Here is an 8970-nt window from a genome sequence, read left to right on the forward strand (position 1 = left end):
AAATGGTGAATTTTGATCTTTTCTATAATTTCTCAATGCTTCTCTCTTCTCAACCCCTCTCAAGCTTGAGAAGCTTAATTGGAATGGTTTTTGAATGCTATTGAAGTTAATTGATGAATGGTAGTAAAGAATTACATAAATTGATGAATGCTATTGTGTTTATTAATTGATGAAAGATAGTAAAATATTACATAAATTTCCATTTATGCTTAATTCTAATGGTTTTTATGTAATTTTTCTCTCTCACTCAAGAAATGGTCATACTCATCACCTATTCTCAATCCAATTGAAGATTTTCATAAAGCTTTTCCTTAATCCAAGATTAATCTATGCTTGAGGCCAAATTAATGACTTTTTTTTATGCTTTTAGTTTATGTATTTCATGAATATTGATGATTCAATCCATTATGGTTAATGATCTAATTAGGGATCATTCTATCATTCTCTTAATGATAAGCTTTATCCTTTAAAATAATTGAGATTTATCATAACAGCGGAGCTATGGCAAAATTTTTATGAAAATTACACATAAAATAATTTCATTCAAAGCATGAAAAGAGGACTTCCTACCATATTCTAGGAATTATCATCCTAGATTAATTGAAAGAATTTCATTGTAATCATAGAAAAATTAATTTTTAGATTATGCATAATTGATTTTCATGCATAGAGGTATGCATAAAAGATTATTATTTTAATATAAAAGTATTACTTTTATCAATTGATTTTCATGCATAGAGGTATGCAGCATAAAATATTATTATTTTAATATAAAAGTATTACTTTTATCATATTTGGATTTCATGCATAGAGTTATGCATAAAAGATAAGTATTTTAATGTAAAAGTGTTACTTTTATCATATTTGGATTTCGTGCATAGAGGTATGCATAAAAGATTATTATTTTAATGTAAAGGTGTTACTTTTATCATATTTGGATTTCGTGCATAGAGGTATGCATAAAAGATTATTATTTTAATGTAAAAGTGTTACTTTTATCATATTTGGATTTCATGCATAGAGGTATGCATAAAAGATTTTTTTTTTATTATAAAAGTGTTACTTTTATCATATTTGGATTTCATACATAGAGGTATGCATAAAAGATTTTTTTTATACTAAAAGTGTGATTTTTATCATAAATGGATTTTATGCATAAATTAGATGCATAAGAGAAATTCTTTTATTCTAAAAGTGTAATTCCTACTAAATTGAATTTATGCATAGGAAGATGCATAAAAGATTGATTTTTAATTCAAAAGTGTCATTCTCATCTAAATTGAATTTATGCATAGGAAGATGCATAAAAGATTGATTTTTAATTCAAAAGTGTCATTCTCATTTAAAATGAATTTATGCATAGAAAGATGCATAAAAGATTGATTTTTATTTCGAAAGTGTTATTCTCTTTAAAATGGAATTTATGCATAAACAAATGCGTAAAGAAATCTTATATCAAATATAAGAATTCTCTTGTATTCTATAAATAGATATTAGGATGTGATAAGAGGTGTATGAGATGTGATAAGATGTGATAAGATGCGTATGGGAAGTGATAGGATGTGATAAGAGGTGTATGAGATGTGATAAGATGTGATAAGATGCGTATGGGAAGTGATAGGATGTGATAAGAGGTGTATGAGATGTGATAAGATGTGATAAGAGGTATATGAGATGTGATAAGATACGTATGGAAAGTGATAGGATGTGATAAGATGTGATAATATGTGATAAGATGCGTATGGGAAGTGATAGGATGTGATAAGAGGTGTATGAGATGTGATAGGATGTGCTAAGATGAGTTAGGATGTGATAAGATGTGTATGGGATGAGGTAAAAAGTGTATCTGATGGGATAAGATGTATATGGGTTGTGATAGGGCGATAATGGATGTGATGTGGATGTATGAATGTAGATATGGATGTGAATGTGAATGTGGATGTGTATGTATGGATGTATGGATGTGGATGTGGATGTATGTATGTATGTGGATGTGGATGTATGAATGAGGATGTGAAAATGGATGTATGCATGTAGATATGGATATATGGATGTGAATGTGGATGTGGATGTGGATGTGGATGTGGATGTGGATGTATGGATGTAGATACGGAGGTGGATGTATGTATGTGAATGTGGATGGTATGAGGATGTGAAAATGGATGTATGCATGTAGATGTGGATGTATGGATGTGAATGTGGATGTGGATGTGGATGTATGGATGTGTATGTATGAATGCGGATATGGGATTGGATGTATGATGTGGATGTACGAACATGGATATGTATGTAGAATAATGAATGTGAATGTGTATGTGAAATAATGTGTCGTCGATATGAGTGAATGGATGAGAATGAGTACACATATGAATGGAATGTGGAATAAGTAATGTGGACTGATCTTCAACGAGGATTCCATCTTGATTTTTATATATGAAAATATTGTCAGGTGCTATGAGCTAGGAACTATTGAAAAGGCCCCTGAGTGAACAGGTGGTGAGCGTTCTGGTTGCCAATGATGCCATAAGTACACCGATGAATGAATGATTGGTAATATGGATTCAACCAAAGATTTAGAGGATTGTCATTAGTGACATAATGGTTTCATTAAAGGATTGTTTTAAAGTTAGCTGACATTGAGAAAAAGGCAATTTCATATTGGGTGTGTAAGTAGTTTGTCTAGTTTTATGTTTGCATGAACTTCCGGCTAGGGGGCTGGGAACTCTTTTCCCTGGTACCTGGGACAAAACCTAACCAAAAATCTAAAATTGGATCCCATCACTACAGCGGTTGGGCGGTTGGCTAATCCATGGGACCGGATGGGGTTAGGCTGGACTGATGGATCCGTAAATCGAGACTCAAATTCTGTTATTACGATAGATAAAGTAAATCCCGGATAGTAATTGTTCTATGGATAGGAATCAACGGCTGTGTCTCTTAATGGGAAAAAAAGCGTTGATCCCAATGATCCAAGTGCAAGTTTCTTCCTTGATCTGACCGAGTATCTTTATAGGTGCAATCGAATCAGCTTGATCAGTAATGGTCTTGACTACGTTAGACTAAAGAGTTATCCTGGTGGAATCACCCGTGCTTTCTGGGTAAAGCAAGTTTTTTCGGGTTCGGTTTTGGATAAACCGACGGATTAGTCTCTTGTTTGGATATTCGTGTGGTGGGCGAGGCCCCGAATGTGGGACCCCTGCCCCGTGCTAGATGTGCTACTTCCGCTGCTAGCACCCCGAATCCATTGTGCGGTGGGGACAGGGATCTCACACTAATCAAGGTCCGTCTCGCCCAAGCCAGGGAAATCCCAGAAGAACTCCAGCCTAGCCATCTGCCTCTGTCCAGTGTAACCTCAGAACTCCTTCCCAGAACTGGGGCAACCAAAGAGAAAGAGTTCCGTCGCCTCAGACTGCAGCAGTCAGAGCAATCACAATTTCAGATGTAGTAGAAGAGGAAAGAGGGCAGATCTATGTTGCAATTGAAAATCAAGGGCCTAACCAGCAGTTCTCAGTCATCCATACTCCAGCAGAGTATCAGGGTAAGCCTTTTAAACTTTTGATTGATTCAGGCAGTTCTCATTCATTCATTTTCCCTGGATGCTTGCGTAAGCTAGTCTTAGAACAGAAATCAGGGAAACCTATGCAAGTTGAATTGGCCAGTGGGAAGTTTCTTTTCACTCACCATGAGACAGATCTTATCCAGTTCAATCTAGATGGTAATATAACCGACTGTTAGTTCAAAGTCTTACCTCTCGGAGTTTTTGACGGGATCCTTGGAATGGATTGGCTCCACAAAAATCAAGCTGACATACACTTTCACAATGGAACCATTTCCTTCCATGACCTTCATGGGAACAAAGTTCAAGGAACTGAAGTTTCCGGATCCCCAGACCTTCAGTTAGTAAAAGCTTCTAGGTTACTGAAAGGACTTAGGAAGAAGCAGCATATTTATGTTGTTAAAATGAACCCAGTAGACTCAAAGCTTAAGGCTAAAGAACCAGAATGGTTAAGTGAATTTGATGACCTTTTCCCAGCAGAACTAACTGAAATGCCTCCAATTCGGGAAGTAGATCATGTGATATAATTAAACCCCGGAGCTCAGCCAGTAGCCGTGCGCACGTACAAAATGCCAGTTCTTGAAGCCATCGAACTCAAGGAACAGCTTAGACAGCTGTTAGAACAAGGGTTTGTAAGACCCAGCGTTTCACCTTGGGGTGCACTAGTTCTCTTTCAGAAAAAGAAAGATGGAGCGCTTAGACTCTGTGTGGACTACAGTGGTCTAAATCAGCTGACAGTTAAGTATTCTATCCCAAGAATTGATGAGCTTTTGGACAGGCTAAATGAAGCCCAAGTCTTCATAAAGATAGATCTCAAATCCGGGTATTACCAGATCAGGATCAATGATCAAGATATACCAAAAACAGCCATCAATACTCGCTATGGGCATTATGCCGTTCGGATTAACTAGTGCCCCAGCTACATTCAATCGCCTAATGCAAGACATTCTCAGAGAATACTTGGATGATTTTGTTCTAGTTTTCTTTGATGACATTTTGATTTACTCAAGGAATGCAGCTGACCATGAGACTCATGTCAGAAAAGTTCTTGAGATTCTAAGGAAGCATCAACTCTTTGCCAAAAAGAGCAAATGCACTTTCTCTGTCGACCACATTGAATACTTGGGCTTTATGGTATCCAAAGATGGAATTTCTCCAAATTCCGCAAAAGTCCAAGTAGTCATAGATTGGCCGGAACCAAAGACAGTGAAAGAAGTCAGAGGATTCTTGGGATTGACTGGTTGGTATAGAAATTTTATACCAAAGTATGCTCTCATAGCTTCCCCTCTGACTAACCTTCTCAAAAAGAATACCCCATTTCAGTGGACTGCCAGGTGCCAGAGTGCTTTTGATAAGCTGAAGACCACCTTGGTAACCAGCCCCGTTCTGAAGTTGCCAGATTTCTCTCTACCCTTTGAGGTAGTAAAATTGATGCAAGTGGTTTTGCCGTGGGAGGTGCACTCATGCAGGAAGGTCATGCAGTGGCCTATGAATCCCGAAAGCTCAGATGGCATGAGAGGAATTATGCTGTCTACTACGACCTGGAATTACTTTCAGTAGTCTATGCCTTAAAGTTGTGGAGACATTACCTACTGGGAAAAAGATTCACGTTGATGACAGATCATCAAAGCTTAAAGTGGATCTTTACTCAGAAGGACCTCAACATGCGCCAAAGAAGGTGGATGCAGACCCTGCAAGAATTTGATTTTGAAATCAAGTACCACCCAGGCAAAGAAAATGTGGTAGCCGATGCCCTCAGCAGAAAAGCCTCCTTGCTTGCAATTACTGTAGTATCAAATCTTTTGATTATTGAAGCAAGAGAGAAGATCATGCAGGATAGATTCATGAGTTGAAAAGAGTTCAAGGGTATAGCCTGGATGATGGCATTATGTATTATAATCGCAGGCTATGCATTCCCAATGATGAGGGAACCAAGGATCAAATTCTCAAGGAAGCCCATGACAGCCTTCTAGCAGGACATCCAGGTTTCATCAAAACCTACATGTCTGTAAAGAAAAGCTTCTTTTGGCCTGGTCTGAAAAAGGATGTACTAAATCATGGACGTCAATGTCTGACATGCCAAAAAGTCAAAGCTGAGAGAGTAAAAATGTCTGGGAAGTTACATCCATTGGACATCCCCCAGATGAAGTGGGAATGTATCAGTATGGACTTTATTACTGGATTACCTTCAGTGCAATCTAGTTACAACTCCATTTTTGTGGTAGTTGACAGACTAACCAAAGTTGCCCATGTGGCCAGAGTGTTCCTCAAAGAAATCTTCAGATTGCATGGCCTACCCAGGAGAATAGTAAGTGATCGAGATCCCAAGTTTACTTCAAGGTTCTGGAGTGCATTTTTCGAAGCAGTGGGAACTTTCCTGGATCTCAACACAGCTTATCACCCTGAGACCGATGGTCAAACTAAAAGGGTAAACCAAGTAATCGAAGATATACTTTGGTCATGCTGTTGGCAGAGAACCCAAGAAGTGGCTAAGCTATCTGCACCTAGTCGAGTTCGCCTACAATGCTTCTTATCACCGAAGTATCGCGATGAGCCCTTTTAAAGCTCTGTATGGACAAGATTGCTTAACTCCATTAACTTGGTCCGACCCATTGATTAGGGTCAAGATGTCCAAACAGATGCTTGACGACATGGAGCAGCAGATGCAGTCAATTCTTAAAGATATTAAAGCTGCTTAGGATCGACAGAAACAGTATGCAGATAAAAAGAGGACAGACAGAGAATTCAAAGAAGCATATATAGTCTTCATTAGAGTACGGCCCAAAAGAAGTTCTCTATCTCTTGGGAAGTACAAGAAGTTATCCCCCAGATATTGTGGGCCATATCTGATTACAAAGAAAGTAGGTGATTTAGCCTATGAGCTTCTTCTGCCTCCTCATCTCAAAGTTCATAATGTATTTCATGTAAGCCTTCTAAAGAAATATGTGCCAAGCTCAAATCCTGTGCTTGATGATGAAATCCTAACCTCTTCAAACCCCAGGGGAAGATGGAACTGCAACCTGAAGAAATTCTTGATGATCGAGAAAAGATTCTCAGGAACAGAATTCTCAGAGAAGTATTGATAAAATGGAAGTTCTATCCTTTTAAAGATGGAAGTTCTATCCTTTTAAAGATGCTACCTGGGAGAATAAAGCCAATCTGTTGTTGCGAGATTACCCCAGTTTGCGAGATGAGGACATCTTGCGTTTTTCAAGTGGGAGAGAATGTAAGATTCCTCCCCAGCCTCTCAAGATGTTCAACATCTTCCCCTGTAATCAAATCCCTCTTCAGAAATATAAAAGATCTTGTTTCTACGAGTTTTAGCCTAGAGAGAGAGAGAATCTTCTAGAGAGTGGTAATTCAGTTTTTAAATATTTTTGGATGGAAAAAATTCTCATCTTATTAAAATAAGTTTCCCTGAAACAGAAGTTCAAAAAGATTTTCAGAAGGTGCATTAGAAATTAAGTATAATCTGTACAAGAGGCATTATCCTGCGGGGATGAAGATTTTTTTTGAAATTTTAAATTAAGGTTCCTATGGACCAATAAGATTCATCCAAATGTAGGGAGGAGATAAATGAAGAAATAAAAGAAAAATCTCCCAAAAATGAGTAAATGCTCACATAAGATGAAGAGTTGACTAAGGACAAGGTTAATAGTTAAAAAAGAGAGATATTTAGGTGAAATGATGCATTTTTGACACCTCTGCATGGGGGAATTCCCCTCATGAAGGAGGTGCCTATTTCACATGCTTGAATGAGTTTTAAACTCCCAAATAATGAGATATTTTTATCTCTCCTCTCTCCTGTTTCAACTAGATCCAAAAAGTGAGCAAAACTGACCTAAAAATGGTCAAAAATTGATCAAACTGATCTGAAAAATTCTAGAATCAGTTGGCTTGGTTAGAAGCTCACTTTTTCCTATAAAAAATAGAAGCCCTCTCCTTTGTTGAAACTCAATAGTGTTTTGCACTATTACCCTACCTCTCCCAAGTGCCAAAAACAGTGAATTTTACTCATAATTCATTAGTTTTTGACCTTCCCTCTTCCAAAAGATTGGTGGCCACTCTTGTCTCAAACAAGAGTTGAACCCTCAAACCATCAAGCCAAAGGAAAGCTCTCAAATTATCTATGTAAGTTGAAGATTCTTCTCCTTCCCATTCATTTTATGGTTTTTTTTACGATTTTGTCTTCTCTACATTGCAAATGATGTTATGCCTCATTGCAAAAGGCATTCCCCTCTCTTCTCTAGTAAATCCAACCATTCTTTATCCTAGGTGAATGATTAATGAATAAAATCAAGTTTTTCATAATGTTTCTCTTAAATAAGTAGAAAAATATATTTAAATACTCTTGATGCATTTCTAATTAATTTTAGAGACTTAAAATTGAAAAATGGTCAGCCATACAAAGGAGGTTATGGCAAAATTTTTTAAAAATTTAGAAATAAGTATTATCTTTCATTATTCTAAAAGAGTAATCCTTATGATTTCTATATTCTAAAGTGTCATTTTCATACATAGAAGATGCATTTTGATTATTTGTATAAAAGAAACTTAGTTTTATTATAAAAGTATTACTTTCATTATTATTAATTTTTATGCATAAAAGATTATTTTTTTATTATAAAAGTGTTACTTTTATCATATTTGATTTTCATGCATAGAAGTATGTATAAAAGATTATTTTTTTATTATAAAAGTGTTACTTTTATCATATTTGATTTTTATGCATAAAAGTATGCATAAAAGATTATTTTTTTATTATAAGAGTGTTACTTTTATCATATTTGATTTTCATGTATATAAGTATGCATAAAAGATTATTATTTTTATTATATAAAAGTGTTACTTTTATAATATTTGATTTTCATGCATAGAAGTATGCATAAAATATTATTTTTTATTATAAAAGTGTTACTTTTATCATATTTGATTTTCATGCATAGAAGTATGCATAAAAGATTATTTTTTATTATTATAAAAGTGTTACTTTTATCATATTTAATTTTTATGCATAAAAGATTATTTTTATTATTATAAAAGTGTTACTTTTATCATATTTGATTTTCATGCATAGAAGTATGCATAAAAGATTATTTTTTTATTATAAAAGTGTTACTTTTATCATATTTAATTTTTATGCATAAAAGATTATTTTTTTATTATAAAAGTGTTACTTTTATCATATTTGATTTTCATGCATAGAAGTATGCATAAAAGATTATTTTTTAATTATAAAAGTGCTACTTTCATCATAAATGATTTTTATGCATAAATGGTTGCATAAAAGAAAAAAAATTATATTAAAAGAGTGATTTTCATCATAAATGATTTTTATGCATAAATGGGTGCATAAAAGATATTTTTTTATATTAAAAGTGTGATTTTCATCATAAATGGTTTTTATGCATAAA

Source organism: Cibotium barometz, chromosome 5 (assembly GCF_041138505.1).
Source record: "Cibotium barometz isolate CiBa-2024 chromosome 5, ASM4113850v1, whole genome shotgun sequence".
In the NCBI taxonomy this organism is placed as follows: Eukaryota; Viridiplantae; Streptophyta; class Polypodiopsida; order Cyatheales; family Cibotiaceae; genus Cibotium; species Cibotium barometz.